We start from the raw sequence: 24,008 nt of genomic DNA on the forward strand, positions 1-24,008 counted from the left end.
TACGTATTTCTGGTTGAATGATCAAACATCAATCGGCTTTTCCAGCCTTGAGGGATTTTTAGTTACCAACCAAACAATATATTAATCTTTGCGCATTTCATACTTCATGCACCTTCCCACTACAAATAAATGTCCTCTTTACAGTGCTTTGCCGTGCTGTTATGACGCTCAACATAACTTACAGGTAAAACATGATTTAAAAAGTCTGATATAAAATTCACCTTGCCATAATTATTTTGGGAATTTTTGGACGATACTGCAGCCTTGAAGTTCTTTTTTTTGTCCCTTTCCATTCAAGATATCAGAAAGTGCCGCCTTACCGTAGTAAAAACTGCAGCACAACCTTGTTGCGTCGAAGAAATTCTTCAAATCCCATGAGACTTCCCTGGTCCAAAATCTCTTGCATTTTGCTTAGCTTGGCCTCCACAACCTCCACTGTGTCTCTAAACCTTATTTTTGCTTCAAAAGCAAGCTGAAAGAAAAGAGATGCACATTGAATGGTACTTTAGGGCCCACTGAAACAAAAACATGCCCTAGGATAGCTTCAAATACTTTAATTCGGTTGAACTATACGATGAGCGAAAATATCAACTTCAGACAACTGCTCAAGCAGCGGAGTTGATTCTATATTCATCTTGACTTAGATGAGATCTTTGAACATTCATTGTTATAGGAATGCTTTTTCAACGGTGTTAAAGGTTATAAAGTGCGAGCCGGTCTGTGTAAATGACCACTCACTTTTTACCTTTTATCGAATGCTACAGACAGAGAACAGCTGACTAAGCATAAATCACAGCTTACAAAATAAAACACTCTTAACCTTGCAGAGCAGGCCCATACGATTTGAAAAACATGAGTGATCTTACCACGTCAGCATTTAAAAAGTACGATGGCAAATCATCTGGTACATTAGAACTGCAGGCCTCTGCAGTTGCAACCAAAAGCATTTTCATTCGCCCAAGAGCCATACAGAAGGGGTCCCTGACCAAGTCCTCAATTGTCTAGGCCAAAAAACAAAGCAAATAAATAAACTGGGCACATCAGCAAAGCATAGATCATAAAATAAGCTACGTTTTTGTGCTTCCGACAAACCACACATAGTAACATCCATGAGAAAACGCCTGACGTTAACACTTAAAATGGCTAAATGCATTCCACCTGATCGCAGAAAATCTATGCACATAAATGAAAATTTATAGCATAGTTGAAGAGTTCGCAAGCAGCTCATCAACAAAATAAATGCGAAATTCTCCTGTCTGGAAGCTAGAGCCTAAAGAAATGATGGTGGGGCACAACACAGGAAGTAAAGGCATTGAACCAATAAAGCATTTTCATTCGAGAATCTCAAATTGTTTTGCGCAAGTGCAGTTTCCGAATTCACTAGCAGCACATGCATTACATTCCTTGTCTGCCACAGCTGTTGTCAATAGGCTAAATGCTTGGACTTACAGCCAGTACAACCCTCAATACCTGTTAACATCTAGTATTTTCACAAGATATCTCACTTTACCTGCCGAAAAATGGTTTACCAATGCAAGAAGTAGCACGTGGTTGCTTATAAGCGTAATATTGTCAGCTGGCACTTTCACCATAGAGGTAACTAACATGTTGTCAGGCAATGTTTGAACAAGGCCTTTGAAAAATGAAATTCTCACCTTCAGTCCAAGTAGCGCGTCAGGACAAGGGATTGGGTTGCTGGAAGGACGGTCACTTTCTGCAGGCTTTTAAATACTTTTTTCATCCGAAGCAGCCGCGTTTTCCTCGTTACACTCACAGATTGCATGAATGCTTTCTGAAATAACATGAGTCAGCGTTGAAATGCATAGCGATATACACCTCACATGGTAGTGGCCTCTCCAGATTATGCGGGAATCGAGTGCTCAATGTGGAAGGGTTATAAATCTGCCATTATACATCTAACATTACAAAATACAGAACAAATGTATTCAGAATGTGTTTTTTAATGCTGCTACCATGTATAAACATTGCTGTTCAAGTCACAGGATGTGAAAAATTTTGTATTGCGGAGGAAAATTTATGTTGCAAAGGTGTGCCCACCTCAAATCTTATCCTCTAGGTATATACCCTGTGTGGTGGCATGAGCCAAACTACAACTGCTGGTGGGTTAAGCTGCTGCATGAGATTCTCACATATCATAACTACATGCCTATTATATGCGTTCTCGATGAAGATTTGATCGTTGGACCACATTCTGTGGTCTGGTCAATGTATTTGAGAAGACGAATTAAACCTTATATACCCATCCAATACTAATCTAACACTAGCGTTGCTTATGTGCTCCACTTGTATTTGGGGGTGCCATTGATTTATACCACTTCGTTTAACAGCAGACTGCACTGGTATGCTACCCTGACAAACTAAATCAACCAGTTTACAGGGCGATTGCGAACTTTTGTAAACATGGTTTGCGACTACTTTATACAACATAATCGACATTCTCAAGGTAGCATAATGCTAATTTAGAATTTATTACCTGTTTATTCTTTCTTTTACAGCCCGTTTTGAGCACAAATTGACGAATAAAAAATCATCATATCAGTGGCTTGTTTGGTCACTGAAATCAACTGAAAAATTGATTAAATTTCATGTTCGTAATAGAACTGCAGGCTTTTCTTTATGAACACAAATGCCAATGTACCTTTAAGCAAGTACCATGTAATAGTAGGTGCCACGTGACACTGCAAATCGAATTGTGTTAAACAGGCTGCAGTAAACAGGGACCGAAGAAAGTTCGAAGCAGTCAGTTTAAAAGACTTTTGCTACACATTGAGAAAAAATTACAGGAAGCGCGCTAGTGTTTGTAGTGAACTGTGCGGCACGCAAATAGGATAAAATATTCGATGGAGCAGACAAACCCTGGTCCCGCTTACGGGCCACGTGAGCACCTGGTGCACTGGGAGTCGAAACTAAACAAACTGAGCTGAGACCTAAACCACATTAAAATCAGTTCCTGTGAGGCCCAGAGAAATGGCAGCAGCTCTTCAATAATTAGTGGAGCAAAAAAAAATCTGAAAATTTTACCTTTGAGTTACTGCAACAATGTTACAGCAGCAGCCATGTAGGACATGTCCGCAGTGCCATAATATTACAGTACCAAGCCTCAAAGGGTAAACATAGCGAAAATGCAAAATATTAGTAATTTTAACCACCTGCTGCATCTAAAACAGGCTGAACGTGAAACTAATGCCAGACATGGTAGTTCTCAAAGAGCAGTGAAAATACTGACGTTCACAATGAATTCATAAGTTAGCATTTACTACAATGAACACTCATATGTATTGAGTCGTGTAATAATTAAAGTACTAAGTTACCCAACCAAAATTAAGATCTGCATTTTTTTTTTGCCAGGGCCTCTTGCCTCAAACTGCATTTCTGGGAAAGTCTCCGCCAACGTGATACCAAAAGCTTCGTGCTGCCACCTTCTGACTGCTGTTCTTGTACTGTTGATCAAGTTGTTTCCACTGAAAAGTTGTTTGACAACTGATTTGTAATGCAACAATGCCAGAACAAAGACAATCGAAATTCCAAAACTGATGGTGCCTACTTACTTCAAGAATGTAATCATTTCGTCTCTTAATTGGGCTTTCATGTGCTGCCTTGTTTGACAGGCAAATCAGGCCCATTCAAGAATGGGTTCAAATAAGGGAAATACTGCGGTATGCATTCCTTGTTCCATTGCTTATCAGTCAGTGTTTGCCCTCTAGCTTATAGAAAAATAACCAAACATCATTTATGCTTTTATTCGCACACAAAGCACTACAAAACCTGAAACTGATTTATTTATTTATTTAGACAATACTGCAGGCGACGAAATATGGTCCAAGCAGAAGTGGGGTAGTTACAGAAAAAATGTACAGGCGCGGCAAAATAACAGCCAGGTCGTTAACATAGTAAGGTAAAAGATCAGAATCACAGTTCACAATTATTTTTAATGGATTTTAGTATGCTCCCGGAATTAGAAGTATGGTGCGGCAGGTTGTTCCAATATATTACCGTACGAGGAAAAAAAAGTATTTAAAATCGTTAGTACGGGGCCAAGAGAGAGGTGAAGTTGTGTTAATGGTATAGTCTTGTGCGACGCGAAGATAACGGAGCATGCAAGTATGTCTGTTAGGTCTAGAATACAATTTTTGCAAATAGGTGGAAAAAAGTTTAGTCATTTAAATAACAAATTATAGTTTCATTAGAGAGAGCAAAAAAAAAGGACTAAAGCATGTTCTTGCTTTCACATTACATCAATAAGGTCTGGGCATATCCTAACAAATGACAGCACCTGTGGGCATGTTGGAGCAGCAGGGATGCAGCCGGCCATATACCCGTTCCTTTTCTTGGTGCAGTTCGCTGCACTTGCATCGGGATGGACCAGCTGCCCGACGGTGATCAGCTGACTTGCTGTGACGCTTTCAGCTTTGCACTGCGCAACTGCGTCACCGGAGCAGCTTCACGGAACCGGAATGGCGTCATCCATATCTGATGCATTGTCAGGCACCCAATGTCCTGCTTCGGCGTCTAAGGCTCGATGCGCGATACCGGAGATGTTCATCTACGCACGAGTTCTGCTTCCTCATATTGATGCTTCACTATCGTCAGTGCCATCAGACCTACGCGACTATTTAAAACGGCAGCTGCTAGCTGAACCTCCCAGGGGGCATGTTGGAGCAGCAGGGATGCAGCCGGCCATAAACCCGTTCCTATTCTTGGTACAGGGTGGCGAAGCTCCTTCTTGTTATTGTAAATAATCGAACAATGTGTTTCTGCTGCTCCTATCATGCCCCAGTGTTTTTTACACCATTACTTCTTATTTTTTCAATGTTATCAAACGGCTAATATTGTGTGGGGACATAGAAGAAAACCCTGGACCTGATGACCTGAATTTACCACCGGAGTTAGCTGTTGTTGTTAAAACTATTGTTGCACATGTTGACTCGCGTCATGATGAACTAAGGTAATGCTTGACGGCGTCAAAATAAGTCAAATCGCCCTGGAACAAACTGTGTGTGGCATTAACGCTAGACTTGCCATCGTAGAGGACAGTGTAAATAATTTAGATGAGTGCCAAACTAATGGCCTGCAACAAGTAGTTGCGGCCACAGTACGCGAAGAAGGCGCCGAACTTCGGAGCAGGCTAGATGATTTTGAAGACCACGCACGTAGGGACAACCTAATTTTTTACGGTCTTGCTGACTCGTCAAGTGAACCCTGGGCTCAATCGGAAGAAAAAGTTAAAGTTCTTGTATTTAGTAGCTTAGGTATGCAGTTATCATCTGACAGTATATCTCGAGCCCATAGATTAGGAGCATATGTAGCTGCTAAATGTCGACCAATAATTGTAAAATATACAGGCTTCAAAACAAAAGATGCTATATTTTCTAATAAGGGCAAACTTAAAGGATCAGGTGTAAGCATATTTGCAGACTTCTGCAAGGCAACCCGTAATTGCCGAAAGAAACTTACCGAGTATGGCAAGGCAAGCGGACAGCCCTTTTCCTTGCGACACAATAGGATGTTCATCAACAAAAAATGCTTCATGTACTCCTCGCAAACCAATACTGTACGAAATTCCCCAGGTTGCAGATCGTTCTCCGCTTTCCTCAATCGCTTCTACGTCACGGCAGGATAACCCGCCAAAGAGATAGCACAAGTCTTCTAAGAGGGGCATGCTTACCATAGGCAACGTATCCTTTGTCTTTACTAACATTAGAAGTGTCATTCACAAACGAGATGATTTGTCTTCTATCAGTGATGATTGTGTTGCAGATGTGGTTGTACTGACAGAAACTTGGCTTTCAAGTAATTGCTGACAATGAAATTTTACACTGTCACAATGACTATAAATTCTTTAGACCTGGTCGAAGCGGAAAAGGCGGTGGTTGGCTTATTGCAGTATCAACGCGTCATTTCTGTCAAGATATTCCAGCCATATCTCCACTAGAAATTGTGTGCACATGCGTTCGTTTCGGACGTCACGAAGTAATTATTTGTGCCTGTTACCATGCACCTCAATCTTGTTCGACGTTCTGTGATTCTTTATGTGACGCTTTGAATAACATTCTTGTACGATACTCAAATTCTCCCCTTCTAATTTTAGGTGATTTTAATTTTCCAGATATTTTGTGGGATAGCAGCCATGGCTTTATTTGTACGTATACTAATGAAAGCTCTGATTTTGTTAATCGGTCATGATTTCAATTTACCCAATTAGTAAAAGAACCTAGGCGAGTTACTACTAACTCATCAAACGTGCTAGATTTAGTCCTTACTTCAATCCCAGATGTGTTTTCAGCATTGACATATTTCTCTGGGCTAAGCGACCATTGTTTCCTTCACTTTTTTGCAACTTTAGAGCGAGCGCCACACCACAGCAAAATCACAAGTGATTATGCTAGAGCTAATAACGGCGCTATTGACGTCGAAATGCAATCTTTTTGCGAGTCATTCCTGTGCTTCTACACGTATAATACTGTAGAAGAAAACTGGGCAATATATTGTTACGTAGGAAGATGCAGACGAAAACCTATATACAAGTATATTTACAGGGAAATACGCCACACTTGGCCAAGAGGCAACAGCCCGCGCTAGCCTCTAATCGTCGTCGTCGTCTTCACACTGCTCGCCTCTCCGTGATCGCAAATACCGTTCCGTAGCAATACTCCCGGCGGCAAAAGCGTCGTGCAGGAGCGACTAAAGGCCAGACTCGGAAGCAGTGTAGTAGGCCTTGAGCCTACTGACGTGCACGACATCACTAGATGCCAGAGTAGAGGACGAGGTTGAACGCACAGGAGCAATTTCGTACGTCACAGGCGGCACCTGGCGCAACACGCGGTATGGCCCTGTGTATCGCGAAAGGAGCTTCTCTGAAAGTCCGACCTGACGAGAGGGCGACCACAAGAGCACGAGCGCACCAGGCGAAAACTGTACGTCACGGTGGCGGGCGTTGTAGTGACACTGCTGAGTGGTTTGCGAGGCCGTCAGTCGAGTACGGGCAAGCTGGCGTGCATGGTCGGCGAGGGCGATGACGTCGCGCGCATACTCGCTTGTGTAGATTGCAGCAGGAGAAAGTGCCGTGTCTAGGGGCAAGGTCGGTTCGCGACCGTACAGTAGACAAAATGGAGAAAATCCGGCGGTGTCGTGCCGGGAAGAATCGTACGCAAATGTGACGTAAGGAAGGGCAATGTGCCGGTCGTGGTAGTCCTTGGAAACGTACTTGGACAGCACATCGGTAAGAGTATGGTTTAACCACTCTGTCAGGCCATTGGTTTGACGATGGTATGAGGTAGTCAGCTTGTGTTGAATGGTACAGGAACGCACAATGTCGGCGATAGCTTCCGAGAGGAAGTTACGACCACGGTCAGTAAGCAACTGTCGCGGGGCGCCATGAAGCAAGATAATGTCACGCAATAGAAAGTCCGCAACGTCAGTGGCGCAACTGGTAGGGAGAGCCCGCGTGATAGCGTATCGGGTGGCGTAATCAATTGTGACGGCTACCCATCTGTTCCTGGAGGATGATATGGGAAAGGGACCGAGGAGGTCTAATGCAACAAGAAAGAACGGTTCTACAGGGACGGTGATCGGCTGGAGATGACCGGCAGGTAGCACCTGAGGTGTTTTGCGACGCTGGCAGGGATCACAGGCAGAAACATTGCGTCGGACAGAGCAAGCGAGACCAGGCCAATCGAAGCGGTGGTGGATGCGGTCGTACGTGCGGGTTACCCCAAGATGTCCAGCAGTGGGTGCGTCATGCATCTCAAAGAGCACAGTCTGTCGTAGATGTTTTGGCATGACAAGAAGATCAGAGCCGTCAGGGAGGAAGTTTCTTCGGTACAGAATGCCGCCCTGGAGGACATATCGGCGTACGGATGCGTCGGTAGGTGTAGAGCGCAGACGCTCGATGAGTGCTCGCAGCGATAGGTCTCGGTACTGCTCATCGGCGATGTTAGGCAGACACAGAGGAAAATGCCGTTGGCGGTAATACTGTCGGCTTCGTCAGGTTCGTCGACCGGGTAGCGAGACAGGCAGTCGGCGTCCTTGTGTAGTAGGCCAGATTTGTAGATGACAAAAATCGAATATTCTTGGAGGCTTAAGGCCCAGCGACCAAGTCTTCCTTTACGATCTTTCAGTGAGCATAACCAGCAAAGGGCGTGATGGTCTGTGACAACGGGACAGGGTCGGCCATATAAGTACGGGCGGAATTTTGCATCCGCCAAACTAGGGCCAGACACTCACGTTCAGTGATAGAATAGTTGTGCTGCGCGGGTGAGAGGAGCCTGCTGGCGTAAGCGATAACACGGTCGTGGCCACGCTGGCGTTGTGCCAGTACTGCGCCAATTCCGTGACCGCTGGCATCAGTACCGACTTCGGTAGGCGCAGAAGGATCGAAATGGGCCAGAACGAGAGGCGTTGTGAGAAGGTCGATTAGATGCGAGAATGCATAGGCGTCGTTATCGCAACCCACTCGAAAGGGGCGTCTTTTTCAAAAGCTCGGTTAGTGGCCGTGCTATGGCGGCGAAACTTTTCACGAAAAGGCGGAAGTACGAACAAAGGCTGATGAAGCTGCGCACATCCTTGACACACTTCGGAACAGGGAAGTGCGTAACAGCATGGATCTTGCCTGGGTCCGGTTGCACTCCATTCGCGTCAACGAGATGTCCAAGGACGGTAATCTGGCGACGGCCGAATTGGCACTTCGATGCGTTGAGTTGCAGACCGGCTCGACGAAAAACGTCCAGCACTGCTGAGAGGCGCTCGAGGTGGGCAGAGAACGTTGGGGAGAATACTATAACGTCGTCCAAGTAGCACAGGCACTTGGAGCATTTGAAACCGTGAAGAAGGGAGTCCATCATGCGTTCAAAAGTGGCAGGAGAGTTACTTAGACCGAACGGCATCACTTTGAATTGATAAAGACCCTCGGCTGTTATAAAAGCAGTCTTCTCGTTGTCGAGATCGCCCACGGCAATCTGCCAGTAGCCGGAGCGAAGGTGAATAGAGGAGAAATAGCGAGCACCGTGGAGGCAGTCAAGGGCGTCATCAATGCGAGGTAGGCATACACGTCCTTTTTGGTAACCCTGTTAAGGTGCAGATAATCCACGCAAAAGCGCCATGAGCCATCCTTCTTTTTTTTTTACCAGTACAACAGGTGACGCCAATGGACTACATGATGGTTCAATAATGTTCTTGGCAAGCATTTTGCGAAATTCTGCGTGAATAACTTGACGCTCAGCCGGTGACACTCGACACGGGCGGCGATGAATAGGAGGGGCAGCGCCGGTATTAATACGATGTTTAACAGCTGTAGTTTGGGCCAAAGGACGATCGTTAAAGTAAAAAATATCGTGGTTGGAAAACAGAATGCGGTAGAGCTCACGATCATGCTCGGACGGTTTGTCGGACGCAATCATTTTCTGTAAGTCGGCGATGGTAAAAGTTGCCGACTGCGATGGTTGAGGAGGATCGGCTGAATTGTCTACTGCAATAGATGCTATTGAGTGATCCTCGAATGAGCAAAGCTGGGCTAGAGACATCCCACGTGGCAGTACTTGTGTCGTCAAGCCAAAGTTGACCACTGGCAGGCAGACGCAATTCGCCGTAATAGATAAAACTGTATTAGGTACTGTGATCCTATGTGTAAGGAGGACGTCTTGTATAGGAGCCGTGATGTAGTGACCGTCGGGGACGGGTGGGGATGGCACTAAATCAACGTAAGTCAGTGCCGAAGGTGGGCAAACTGCTGACGGGCAAACTGCGGTCAATATTTCGGCTTTTAGAGAGTTCCAGGCGGCGGCACTCCTTTAGAACTTCATCCACCGTCGCCACGTTGTTAAAAACGAGCAAGTTGAAGGCGTCATCGGCAATGCCTTTGAGGATGTGGGAAACCTTGTCTGACTCAGTCATGTGTGCGTCAACTACTCGCAGGGTATCTACCAACCGGGAAAACCGGGAAAACCGGGAATTCTCAGGGATTTTGAGTAGTCTGGAAAAAGTCAGGGAAAACTCAGGGAATTTAGGCCTCTATCAGGGAAAATTAGGGGCAATTTTATTGAAAAGGTCGAAAGTCGTGGTAATGCTGGCTCGAGCAACAGACCGGAATCGTAATGAATCGTCTTTGACGCCCTGTCGTCGGCTGGAGGAGTTGCCAGTGTGCACTCAACGACCGACTTTCCGGATTCCCGATAATTTGGACGGCTTCGCGGCACCGCCACGTACCCCATAGATTCAACATATCAGAACGTGTGAAATTTCGGACGCAAGAACTCTTCGCCCTCCGATTTTCCGGACGTTTTGCCCTGACCGCAGGTCCGAAACGGCAATAATCAAAGGCACCACCGCCGCCGTTTTGATTACTTCGCCACCGCGACCGGCACTCTCGCACACGGATCCGCTGGCAGCCATTGCCACCACTGCGGCAACGCTAGGCCTAGCTGCTTTGACATTCGCTATGAAGCTTCTTGCCGTTGGGTGCCGAGTTATTTATTGAAAGAATTAGCTGCTGTCAGCAATGGCACAGACTCCATCTTTGGGTTCCTCGCTATTGGCTTAGAAACTTAGAAAACACGGCGCGTTGCATAATGCCGGTTCCCGAAAGTTAGCTCCGCCTTTGTGCAGACGTGTTACGTGGTGAAGCTTACGCAAAAGTATTGCAGTGAAGCACAACAAGCGTGGGAAGGGGCTATTGCCACTGAAAACAGTATGTATTCCTTAATTATACACACGTGCACCCGGTATTTCCTGTCACAGTACGTGCGCCGATATGCCTAATAGGTGTACCGACATGCCTTCAGAGCGTTTTCGAACATGCCTGTGGTGGTTTGAGCCCCTAAGGGCAGTAAATGACACGAATTTATTTTTTTTCCAACTGGCCGATTTTTCGAACATTTTCGCGACCCCTAGGGAGTTCTAAAAATCGGCCGTGGACTGTGCAGCTGACCAAGATGCTTGAGATGGTCCTTGAGGCGAACGACTGGCAGAAGGAGGACAAGAAAAGAAATGATGTAAGCATTGAGGAATAAACGGGAAAGGAAGCTTGCTGTCGCCGTTTTGAAGGAGGTTGAGCTCAAAAAACAAAGTTTTGGCTAATGCCGAGATGCAGGTGTCCCTCATCCAAACCAAAATAAACTCGTTAAAGCAGTGAAACACAACACTCAGGCGTCGTGCTTGGGCTGAGAGTACGTCAGGACAGTTGAGGTTGACTTACGAGTGGTTGAGAGAGAATCTCAATTGTGACAGAGTTCGGGCCTCATACCACTGAGCTTGCTATCAGTTGATAGAAATAGCTCATATTCGAATATATTGGCCTCTATGTGCATCTCCTTTTTATTCGTATTTGTGAATGTCCGACTTCATTTGCAATTTTATTTCGAAGACACTTTATTTGCTGTGCATTTTACTAACCCCTGCCTTCTATTCTCTTTTTAAATAAACACCACTCCTAGTATTCAAATTGGATTAAGTCGCTTTGTTATTTTTTTCATGTGCTTACTCGAGAGTGACAGAATCAGGTGATATGTTTTCAGCCCGTCTTGACATAAAACATAGTTCTGCATCGCTCAGGGAAATGTGCAAAGTCACTCAGGGAAAACCTGGAAAACTCAGGCAATTTGGAAATGTCAACGTGGTAGACACCCTGACTCGGCACAGAGCCAAGACGTCCTGAATGTACGTGACGTAGGGCTCCGTTGACGTCTGCACGCGACCGGATAATGCCTTCTGCGCGGGAAGTTGGTGACCGTAGAGGTTGCCGAACAAGTCTCGGAGGTTTTGCTTAAGCGAATCCCAATTGGTGAGCTCATCTTCGTGCGTCCTAAACCAAACTCGAGGTGTGCCACCGAGGTAAAAGACTACGTTGGCGAGCATGATAGTAGGGTCCCACTGGTTATTGCGGCTGACGTGTTCGTACAGGCTGATCCAGTCCTCGACGTATTCCCCATCTTTGCCCGAGAATACGCCAGGATCACGGGGGGCGGGGAGAGTGATGTACGTCGTCTAAGTGGCAGCAGGTGTCGGAGCCGGCGGAGTCGAGTTGTCGCCGGGAGCCATGAAGGAAGGCTCGACGTACCGTCCACTGTGAAGCTCCGTGACATGGTACAGGGAACGTCAACCTCCACGAGATATGTTGCGTAGGAAGACGCAGACGAAAAGCTATGTACAAGTATATTTATAGGGAGATAGGCCACACTTGGCCAAGAGGCAACAGCCCGCGCTAGCTTCTAATCGTCGTCGTCGTTTGACACTGCTCGCCTCTTCGTGATCGCAAATACTGTTCCGTAGCAATATAAAACAGGAATGCCTTCCCTTATTGAGAAATATGTGCCTTTGCGTAAAATTCATTCCAAACTTCGCTCTCCTTGGTTCACTCCACTGCTCAGCCTTCTAGGAAACAAGAATATATATATATATATATACAGAAAGCAGTATCAAATGATAAGGCTGAGTGCTGGGCAGCTTATCAAGATTGCATCTCTGATTACAAGCGTAAACTCGAAGCGGCCAAGCGCAATTTGTTTTCAAGCACTCTTCCTTCGCTACTTGGAAATAAACCACGTAAAATTTTTGGAAGTGATTAGCGGTAAACCGAAACAAGATATCCAACTATCTGATGAAACGGGGAACGTCATACCATCTCATATGTGCTATGTTGTTCTGCAAACGTATTTAAATGTTCGTTTCCTGATAATCAGTCTTTTCATCAGCCGTATTTAATAGCCCCTTGTTTCCCACGATGGATCCCATAATCATTGACTGGGTTGGAATAACAATACTCATAGAGAATCTATAGGTATGTGCACCCGGCCCTGATGAAATAACTGCTCAGTTTTTGAAATGCGCGGTAACCCACTCATCTATTATTTCATCTAAACTTTCAGGCAGTTTTTAGAATGCGGTGTGCTGCCAAATGACTGGAAGGCGGGGAACGTGGTGCCTATTCCAAAACAGGGTAACGCTTCATGCGCTATCAACTACACACCCATCTCGTTAACCAGCATTCCCGGGAAACTTCTGGAACACATCATTTTCTCTAATCCCGTGCTTTTCCTTGAATCGAACAACTTTTTTAGTAAATATCAGCATGGTTTCCGAAAAAAAATTTCATGTGAAACACAACTAGTCATGTTTACTAATGACCTGTTCTCATCTCTAGACCGAGGCTCTTCCATTGATTGTATCTTTTTAGACTTTGAAAAAGCTTTTGACAGAGTATGCCATCGTTTCCTCCTTCTGAAATTAAGCAGACTTAACATTGACCCTTATTTACTTAAGTGGATTGAATGCTTTCTCGACAAACGAACTCAGTTCGTATATGCCAACAATGCCGTTTAACCAGCCTGTTTCGTAACTTCCGGTGTGCCACAAGGCTCGTCCTTGGGCCTCTCTTATTTCTTATTTACATTAACGATCTGCCGGAGAAATTGACATCTAACATCCATCTTTATGCTGATGCGCGGTGTTATTTATCGTGAAATAACTAACCCAGAGCATTACTTTGTACTTCAATTTGACCTTAACAGGATTTCTTCGTGGTGTAACCAATGGTTAATGAAATTAAATGTCAACAAATGTAAAATTTTCTCGCGATAGTGCTGTTTCTACATCCTCATACAAAATTAACTGCACTCTGTCCTCTATCACTTCCTATAAATATTTAGGTGTTCACATTACTAACAATCTGTCATGGCAAATTCACATTGAATACGTGAAAAACTCTGCCAATCGTACACTAGGCTTTCTACGTCACAATTTTTCTCGCACGCCCTCTTCCCTAAAACTTACATTATATAAAATATTAGTAAGTTCTAAACTAGAGCATGCTTCATCAATTTGGGATCCATCTACAGCACAGCTAACATAATTACTTGAAGCCATTTAGAACCGCTCTGCACGTTTCATTGTATCCAATTATTCCCGCAGTGCAAGTGTATGCGCCATCAAACTAGCCTTCATCTGCCAGACCTATCATCAAGAAGGAAACTCGCCCGGTTATCTCTCTTTCATAAAATGTACTATACTAACCCAGAATTTAAAAATGACATTTTTATATCACCCCCTCATATTTAATGTCGAATCGACCACAACGTCAAGGTACAAGTACCAAGATGCCGCACAAAGCTTTTCTTCAATTCTTTTCTGCCCAAGACAGCATCCGAATGGAACCAACTCCCCGCCTCTGTCGCCAGCAGTCCGGTTCATTCATCCTTTCAGACTGCCATATCTAACTATATATAATGATTCACCACTCCTCTCTGTAACGCCATCAGGCATTGAGAGTATATTAAAAATAATAAAAAAAATAAAAAAAATGACAGAGAAGGTTTGCTAGTGATTACATTGTATATAACTTTCTCAATGTGGCAACTGGGTGTAGTAGCGAGACAAACAGCGGAGAGAATTGATACCTGCATACAAAAACAGCGGCCATGGGAGAAGAAATCTCTCCTTTGTGACAACTGTCTCATGCCCAGTCTCTCTTAAAACAAAGCAGTTAATCTCAGGATCATACTGCCGCAGCATTAACACGTTGCACAGAAAGAAATCTCGGCTTGAGACACGAACAATTATGATGATCTTAAGAAATCCAATGCCCCAGAAGAGTCATCATCACACTTTGCACCTCAACGTTTTCGCGCATGACAGACTCCAACGAGAGAAGCCGGGAGGCCCACTCGAACAAAGGCGCGCGTCAGCAAAAACAGCCCATCAGTAATGGTTCCACCATGTCGATCTAGGAAACCACTCCTTGCCTCACCATTCCCATGCCACATAACATGCGACAGATTGAGTTGGGGAAACTAGCTCACTTAGAATGGAACATTTTTAAAGTTAAAAATTTGTTTGATTTTGGCAGGGCATTTGCCTTCGAACCTCATAGTCCAGGGATGGTAACCAGGGCCATGCTGTCTTATCTGTTTCGCTAAGTGGAGCAGCATGTGAAACTTTGATGTGAAACCAACATCACCATAGAAGGCACGGTACAGCTTCTGATGTTTAACAACCTCTGAGTCAAGTTTACCGACTGCTGCAGCACTCACTACTGGTGATAGTACTAGCTGGGCAATTTTACACATTATGATGTAGCACTCAAATGTTGGGCCCAAGTTATTGGTGGCGACAATCTTCTCTATCATAAAGGTAGATGCAGCATGAGGATTGCCGTTGCACTCTGACGGAAGCATCAAACAGCCTTGGGTATTCACTGGAGCTGATTGCCTTGTCAAACTTAAAGTTAGATGTTGCATCATTGAGTTGTCCCCAAGTAAAAGTGTGTCGTTTTTATATCTACTAATGCAAAAACATGCTTATTTCCCTTGGAATAATGCCTTCGAGGAGTTCGAGTTGCATTTGCCAGGAAGCGTGAAAAGCAGTCGGGGACCTTTGAATACTATCGTGTTTCACTGTTGAAGGTGAAGCTTAAGCGTCCTCCAAATTTTAGGCACCAAGCATGGGAAACTTGAGAGAAAATAATAGAACTAGGCCCTCCACCAGAAATGCAGACTCAGCGCCCCTAAAGAAAAAGCCTGGCTACGTGCCTGACTGAGCTGTAACACAGATGTTGCCCTTATACGGGCAAGATCACATGAGGTTGATCACAACGTCATTTCGTCGATTCTTTTGAGCAACTTGTGCGATCATCATCATCGTTAGCCTGACTATGCCAGGCTAATGCCTCTCCCATACTTCTCCAACTACCCCGGTCATGTTCTAATTGTGGCCATGTTGTCCCTGCAAATTTCTTAATCTCATCCGTCCACCTAACTTTCTGCCGCTCCCTGTACGCTTCCATTCTTTTGAAATCCAGTCCGTAACCCTTAATGACAATCGGTTATCTTCCCTCATTACATGCCCTGCGCATGGCCATTTCTCTTTCTTGATTTCAACTAAGATGTCATTACCTAACGTTTCTTCCCTCACCTGATCTGGTCTCTTCTTTTCCGTTAAAGTTACACCCACCATTCTTCTTTCCATAGCTCGTTGCGTTGTCCTCAATTTAAGTAGAACCCTTTTCGTAAGCCTCCAGGTTTCTTCCCCGTAGGTGAATACTAGTAAGACGCAGCTGTTATACACTTTTATCTTGAGCGATAATGGCAACCTGCTGTTCATGATCTGAGAATGCCTACCAAACACACCCCAGCCCATTCTCATTCTTCTGATTATTTCATTCTCATGATCCGGATCCGCGGTGACTGCCTGCCCTAAGTAGATGTATTCCCTTACCACTTCCAGTGCCTGACTACCTGTCGAAAACTGCTGTCCTCTTCCGAGACTGTTAAGCATACTTCAGTATTCTGCAGATTAATTTTTAGACCCACCTTTCTGCTTTGCCTGTCCAAGTCAGTGAGCACGCATTCCCCTGCTATTCCTATAACCTATGCCATATTCCCCCCCGACTTGTCTCCAGCCTGCTTCTTGCCGACCCTGGCATTGAAGTCGCCCATCAGTATAGTGTGTTTTGTTTTGACTTTGCCCATCGCCGATTCCAGGTCTTCATAGAAGCTTTTGACTTCCTGGTCCGCATGATTGCATGTAGGGGCGTTGACCTGTTCGACCTTCAATTTGCGCCTCTTATTAAGTTTCTCAACAAGACCTGCCACCCTCTCGTTAAGGCTATGATATCCCTGTATGTTACCAGCTAAATTCTTATGAATCAGGAATACGACTCCTAGTTCTCGTCTCTCTTCTAAGCCCCAGTAGCACAGGACGTGCCCACTTTTTAGCACAGTATATGCTTCTTTTGTCCTCCTAGCCTCACTGAGCCCTATTATATCCCATTTACTGCCCGCTCATTCCTCCAATAGGAGTGCGAGACTCGCCTCACTAGATAACGTTCTAGCGTTAAGCGTTGCCAGGTTCAGATTCCCACGGCTTTCCGGACTCAGAGATTCTTAGCACCCTGTGATGCGTCACATGTCTGACCGCCGCCGTGGCCAGTTGCTTTGCGGCTGCTGGGCACTGAGAGGACCGAGGTTTGATTGTTGTATTCATATAGGAGGTTGTGGCCAAGTGCTTCACTAGGGTGGCCAGCCAGGCTCTGGTGAGGGAATGCGCTACCGGTTCTAGTCACCGGGATCAGGCCGCACTGCAGGCCCGTTTATCCAATTTTATGACCACGATTTCTTTTTAATCCGATGGAAAATTGCACGGCAGCGGGATTCAAACCACGGTCCTTCTTGCACGCGAGGCGGATGCTTTTCCTCTACGCCACCGCTTCAGCTTTGTGCGATCAGGATACCTTAAACTCGAATATTCTTCACTCTGTTTCCTACAAAGTTCTTCATTTTTTCTAGGCTTGAATTATTCCACCCAAAACAACTGATAAATTCAACCAATAACATGGTCATATGCACCTGCAAGTTCCTTCCAGCGACATAACTTGGTCTACTCTCACACTTTCAAGATGGTCTAGTTGCGAAAATGTCAGCATTTTCAAAGATGCTAGTTGGTTTGGGCGTGTATAGATAATTTTTCCACAAGGCAGTTTATATAGCAATTTTGTTGTCCTATTCAGTGCTGTCAAAGTTGTGCATAGAATATGCAGGATGTCTCAGCTAACTTGGACCAAGATTTTGAAGATACCTAAGAGCTCTAGATAATTTGTAGCGACTGCATAGTAGGCGTAGTCGTATGTATTTACGGCCAGTATCTTTTTCATCACGAAGTATTACTTAATTGCTTTTAATTAGTGAACTTTTCAATTATTGATTGAATCGCAAACATATCAATTACAATGTTGTTGGGGACCTCAAATAACCTCCGAATCAAGCATTTATTTAGTGCTCAGCTTTGCCTCGTTGTTAGAAAAAACAAAAGCACGTGAAATATCCAAAATACGAAATAGAGAAGTTCTCGCGCGCCACTGCTCAAGGGCTCCCAAGCGAACAGCCACGGATACACGGCCTGACTAGCGGCGGAGCCCAATACAAAGCTTCACGCTATGTGATGGTTGCGGCATCAAGAGAACATGCCGCTGACGCATTGATAAGCGTTGCGGAGCCTTGTACGATGCGGCGATAAGAGAATGTAGCCGTTTATGTTTCAATGGTTGCTTGTAGGCGCTTGAGTAGCGGCGTGGGAGTGCGCATCTATTTCGTATTTCGCGTATTTCGCGGGCTTTTGTTTTTTCTTGGAAGAAACAACCAAGACCACTTCAGGACAAAATAAATGCTTGATTCGGAGGGTATTGAAAGTGCCCTACAACATTTTACTTAATGTTCGTGATGGAAGCAATAATTAGGAAGTTCACTAATTAAAAGCAATTAAAGAATTAATACGTCGTGATGAAAAAAATACTGGCTGTAAGTACATACGACTGCCGCTACGATGCAGTCGGTACGATTTCACTAGAGCGCTTGGGTGTTTTAAAAATATTGGCCCGAGTTAACTGGGACACCCTGTATATGCAAAGCACACGAATACTTTCACGTTATTAGAAGAAAGTCTGACGTGCACTCGGATAAAAGACAACGTAGATGGACAACACAAGTCACCTTGTGGCCACCTTTTTGTGTCTGTGTCCGCATGTCTTTTTGTGTACCTCGTAGAGGGAGACACGGCCTCTATTACTGAGTAATTCCCGAGGAGCTCCATGGCGATGGATGATGTGGCGCAGGAGAAACCAGGCGACATCACGTGCAGAAGCGCTGGACGAAGGGGAAGTTTCCGCATATCGCGTAAGATGGTCGGTGGCCACGATTACCCAGCGATTACCGTCTGATGTGGTTGGCAGAGGGCCATAAATGTCGATGCTTACTCGATACAAGCACGTGCTGGGCAAGGCAAATGATGCAACGGGGCGGTTGAACGACGAGGGGGATCTTTGCGGCGCTGGCAAACGAGACAGGAGCGGACATAACGACGGATGAATCGATACAGCCCCCGCCAGTAGGAACGAAGGCGTAAGCGCGTATGTCTTCAGTACACCTGCATGCGCGCACTGGGGATCGTCGTGGAACGCCGCACAAGTATCCGAACACAGATGCCGAGGGATGACATGCAACCATTTGCGGCCGTCCGGGAGGTAGTTACGACGGTACAAGAGCCCGTCGCGAATGGAGAAGTGATGTGCTTGGTGACGTAATGCGCGATTGGTAGTGTGTGTCGATGGGGTGGACAAGAAACTCAGCATGGACACAATCCATGGGTCTTCTGCTCTAGAAGAATTTCCGTGGCAGCAAGGGAAGACTCGGAAAATGAGGCCTTCAGGGAGCTAACCTCGTCTGCTAGTGACGAACGAGACAAGGCATCCGCATCTGAGTGTTGTCGGCCAGAATGGTACAGCACTCCAATGTCGTACTCCTGCAGCCGAAGGGCTCATCGAGCAAGACGACCGGAAGGTTCTTTTAAGGACGCCAGCCAGCAAAGCGAATGATGATCAGTTATCACGTCACATGGGCGGCCATAGAGATGCAGACGGAATTTGGTTATGGCCCAAATTATGGCCCAAATTATGGGTTATGGCCCAAATTTTTCTGTTACAGAATAGTTCGATTCAGGTTTAGTGAGTACACAACGGTGAAGGCGACGACGTACTCACCGAAGCCAGCCTTTCTCTAAGCGAGAACGGCACCAAGGCCGACGCCCTTGACATCCATGTGTATTTCAGTTGCAGCGCTTGGGTCGAAATGGTGCAGGATTGGTGGTGACGACAGAAGACGACACAGCTGTGTGAATGCGGCATTGCAATCCGGGGACCAGGTCGAAAGTTTGTGGCCACCATGAAGAAGCTGCGTTAAAGTTGCTAATATGGTTGCGAAATTGCGGGTGAAACGGCGGAAGTATGACGCTAACCCAATAAAGCTGCGCAGTTCTTTCTAGGTCATTGGTCGTGGAAACTGGGCAACAGCTTGTAGTTTCGCCGGATCAGGGAGTACACTTTTATTTTGACACGACATGGCCGAGGATGACCAGCTGTCAGGCAGCGAGCGAAGCGACACATCTTCATGTTAAGCAGGAGGCCAGTATTGGCGATGCACTTGAGGACGCGTTCAAGTCGAAGTAAGTGGGAAGGAAAGTCTTGTGAAGAGATAACGATGTCGTCCAGATAACACAGGCATATCTCCCATTTCAGGCCGCGCAAGATGTTGTCCATCATTTTTTAAAATATGGCAGGCGCGTTACACAGGCCAAATGGCATCACGGTGAATTCAACTAAATCGTCGGGTGTGATGAAGGCGGTTTTTGGACGGTCTGACTTAGCCACTGGCACTTGACAGTACCCGGATACTATGTCTAAATATGAGAAGAATTCGGCACCTTGGGGCAGTCTAGCGCGTCGTCATACGGTATAGTGGATGAACGTCCTTGCGGGTGATCTTATTGACTCACCCGCAAGACAGCGCTCGGGAGAATCCAAGGTGCCCAGCGGTTAGATCGTCATGTAGGGCGTGGAGTACTTCTGGACGCAGCGCTGACGGAACAACAAGAAGGTAGCCGGCGTGGACTGGTAAGAAGTTCTTAATTCTTTACGAGCAGGTTGTTTCGTAGCGTGAACGAATACAACCCGCGCCTAAATGCCCTAGGGACTACGTCGGCGTTCACTTCCAAATACTCGACGAGGCCTTTAACTGCAGGTCTGCTAATTGTTGTTTAGTGAAGTGTTCCGCACTTATTATTCCAAGAAAGGCGTCGTCGTAGTCTTTCGGCGGGAGATCGATGGTGGCGCGTGATAGGCAGTCGCCGTCAGAGTGTTTTCATCCAGTCTTATAGGTTACCGTGACATCATATTCTTGCAGTCTAAGGCTCCACAGCGCCAGCCGTCCTGAAGGGTCTTTGAAGTTAGCTAGCGAACACAGCGCGTGGTGGTCGCTGACGAATTTGAATGGCCTGCCATATAGGTACGGACGGAATTTTGCTGTAGCCCAAATGATGGCGAGGCATTCCTTTTCAGTCGTTGAATAACTGCCTTCCGCTTTTGACAGAGACCGGCTGGCGTAAGCTATCACCCATTCAAGTCCGTTTTCCTCTGGACCAGGACGGCACGGAGGCCTAGGCTACACTGTAAAAAATTTCCGTAATTTTACGGGGGATTTCCGTCATTATACGGAGAACTGCAGATAAAAATACGGAAAGTATGTCATATTTCAAAAATACGGCAAAATCTGCCGTTAATATACGGAAAGTGCTCTCCGTATTCAGCTTTACGGACATTTTCCCTGTAATCATATAACGGCTATACACTGTTTTGGACGAAACAGAGAGAATTCCGTATTTTTGTTATGAGAACATCCGTATATTGTGAGAAAATTTAAGCTGTCTGAATGAGCGCTCGTACTCATAAAGTTTCAGCTAACAATACTTTATTGAACACGCAAACTGTACGCATTATGAAGTTGCGTACAAAATGTGAGAGCTAGCCTTCTACCAAAAGCTGCAATAACAGATCGTATAAATATATATACGCATCTTCTATTCCGGTCGCAGTTTGCCGCGCATATGGGCTTAGTAACGCTGATCATATGCGCAAATATATGCGTGTTCTCGCAATGTTCTCAAATTAAGCGCTTTGTAGTTAATAACGCAGCATATATGTTTAAGTGAATGAAGAGCCGGAGACATACGTGCATACGTAAACAAGCTTGCGGCACTCAGGTGCTGGTGCACTGGGAATGACATTGGTGCTCTATACGCCAAAAATTGTGCGCACTCTAAATCAGTACCGAAACGTAGGGAGTGGTATAATGACCGTAACTGCGTTTACATTTGGCAATAAATGGTCTCGAAGGGGACTGGCGGCCTATAGATGCAAGTACAACGGTCGGAGGAAATTTTCGACTGCGGCAAGCAATTAACCCAAGTGTCAAAGGGCACTGCTGAACTGCAATGTAGTTGGTGGAACTCATTCCCATGATATTTACAAAATATCTCGTCTCTGACAATAACTACCCATTCATTGAGACAAATCGATTACGCATAATCTTCACTGTTCATGTGTTAATTCTTGCGGTAAGATGTAATCGCAAACATTTGGCGCTTCATCTTGAAACAAGACCGGTAAGCGCGCTCGTTCTTGTAGGGTAGAATAAAGAACGCGAACATGCACCGACATGTATGTAAACTACTGGAAGGTGACTGAAGATGAAGGACCTATTACCGTGCTAGTACTGTGTATACTGTCAAAAAGAAGAAAAAAATATTTCGGAAAGAAAGAATGCCCAGTGTCGAGATGTAACGATTCAAGCGTTATTTCTTTTTGACCTAGAATGCAACGCCATTAGTTCCACGTGCTTTATGCATGGGTAATGTTATGACACAACTCATTATTTACCCGTTCATTACATGCACCAACCCGCCCAAATTATCACTGTACTCGAGCTTATGGACGCATCGCAGTGCACTGCTTTGCACTTCATTGTAGCACAGGCGTTTGCTATCGCCAGTAGCGAATGCTTTGGTTGACCTCCCTGCCTTTCTGCCTTTTGAATTCTCTCTCCCTTTGTATAAAACGCACTAACTTGTAAGAGAGAAAGCGTTCTCCTCTTTTAGAATTCAATTAATTGTCAAGCCATTATATTGCAGTTCCAGTAACTAGAGCACAAATGCGAAAACGAAACCGATTCTGTTCGGTTCTCCGCGCTCAGAGTGCGGCACCAGGGGGCAGCGCGCGCTGCGCGTCGGTAGTGTTCCTATATATGCTCCCGCAGGGAGCAGAGTTGCGCATACCTTTTCCGGCGCCGCTCGCACAGCTATTGGCCGAGCGCGAAAAATGACGTCAAATGATCCGCGCCGCTGCGAAGCCAACTTTACGGGCGCATCGCCGACTCATGCGAACTCGTCGTTTCCGTCAGTGCCATCGCCATTGCAATAAGCGGACCGTCGATCGTGCGTTGAGAGCAGCAGCTGCGGGTATCAGGTACGGTATTCGACGATGTGAAGTCGAGGACCTCGGTGAAGTGATACGAAACACATCGTACTGGCACTTGTATTGTGCCAGTACGATGCCAAAAATGTGTTGTCAGATTACAGTCTGCATTGTGTGAATAATTACTCTGCAAGTTTGCCATCTTGATGTGATTAGTGCAATAAAAATAACCTGTTGTTACTCTTAATAAGCTTGTTGCCTTTCCATTTTCTTTGAATTCTGCCCCCAAGGTTCCAAGAACCAGCACACTTGGCCTGCTGCCAGCAGCCGTTCATGCATTCCCTTGTAGGAAATAAATTTGATCTAGAAGCTCTTGCATCTTGAATCTTTTTCTACTTGCAGATTTGCTGCTACTATATAGCTGATTAGTCTGCGGTATGAATGAATCGTAAAAGTAAGCTTTGCATAAAATGTGTGCATGTGAACATTTGAAATGCGCTTAAATCTGTGTCTGCACCACATGTATCGAAAATATGCAGCTGTTGTGAACGATGGTTAGTGATAAATGACGCTCTGTTAATGGTCACTGACACAACTGCAGGCACGATAGCTCTCTTGGCGACGGTCATTAATCGGCTGGTTTCGGCAGCCAAAATGCGCTAAGTGTCCAGCTTACGTGTGTGAAGTTTTATACACTCTTGAAAACATTTCTTGCTTTCTGACAATGATAAGACAACTTCATAAGCATGCTGAAAATCATTGCACCGCCTTTTGTGGCAACGTACTGCGCGTTTGCGAGCGAACTTTGGAGCTGTTCGAGCCACAGGAGTATTTTATTTTGGGGAATCGAAGGCGGTCTTACCCCCTATTTGTACGTTCATGTGTGTTTGTATATGCGTGCTTACATTAGTACATACAAAGTTTCGGTTGGTTGGAAGCCCCCCCCACCCCCCCGACTGCACGAATGACTCATTCGAGCGTAGCCTGTATTAAGAAGTGCCCTTTGCTAAGCGCCTGCGAACAATTGGCGCTTGTAGCTCGCGACCACTAGAGAAAAAGGCGGAACACAGCGCGGCATTTGGCTCTTGCGCGCGCGTGGGGGGGCTTCGCTGCAGAGCTGGATCCCGATGGCGGACCTATGCGCAACTCTGCTCCCTGCGGGAGCATATACAGGAACACTACGCGTCGGTTAGGAGTGGCAGGCGGA

At 45.6% G+C, this 24,008-nt stretch overlaps 1 long non-coding RNA gene across 1 annotated transcript; it reads right to left on the reverse strand.

Moving 5' to 3' along the window:
• Window positions 1-352: 352 nt before the first annotated feature.
• Window positions 353-1,761, reverse strand: LOC139057039 (uncharacterized). Its single transcript, XR_011512540.1, has 3 exons — window positions 1,656-1,761; window positions 867-1,001; window positions 353-472 (listed from the first exon to the last, which is right to left on the reverse strand). It is a non-coding gene; the product is annotated as an uncharacterized lncRNA (long non-coding RNA).
• Between the last annotated feature and the right edge of the window lie 22,247 nt (window positions 1,762-24,008).

The sequence above is a fragment of the Dermacentor albipictus genome, chromosome 3 (assembly GCF_038994185.2).
Source record: "Dermacentor albipictus isolate Rhodes 1998 colony chromosome 3, USDA_Dalb.pri_finalv2, whole genome shotgun sequence".
Taxonomy (NCBI): domain Eukaryota; kingdom Metazoa; phylum Arthropoda; class Arachnida; order Ixodida; family Ixodidae; genus Dermacentor; species Dermacentor albipictus.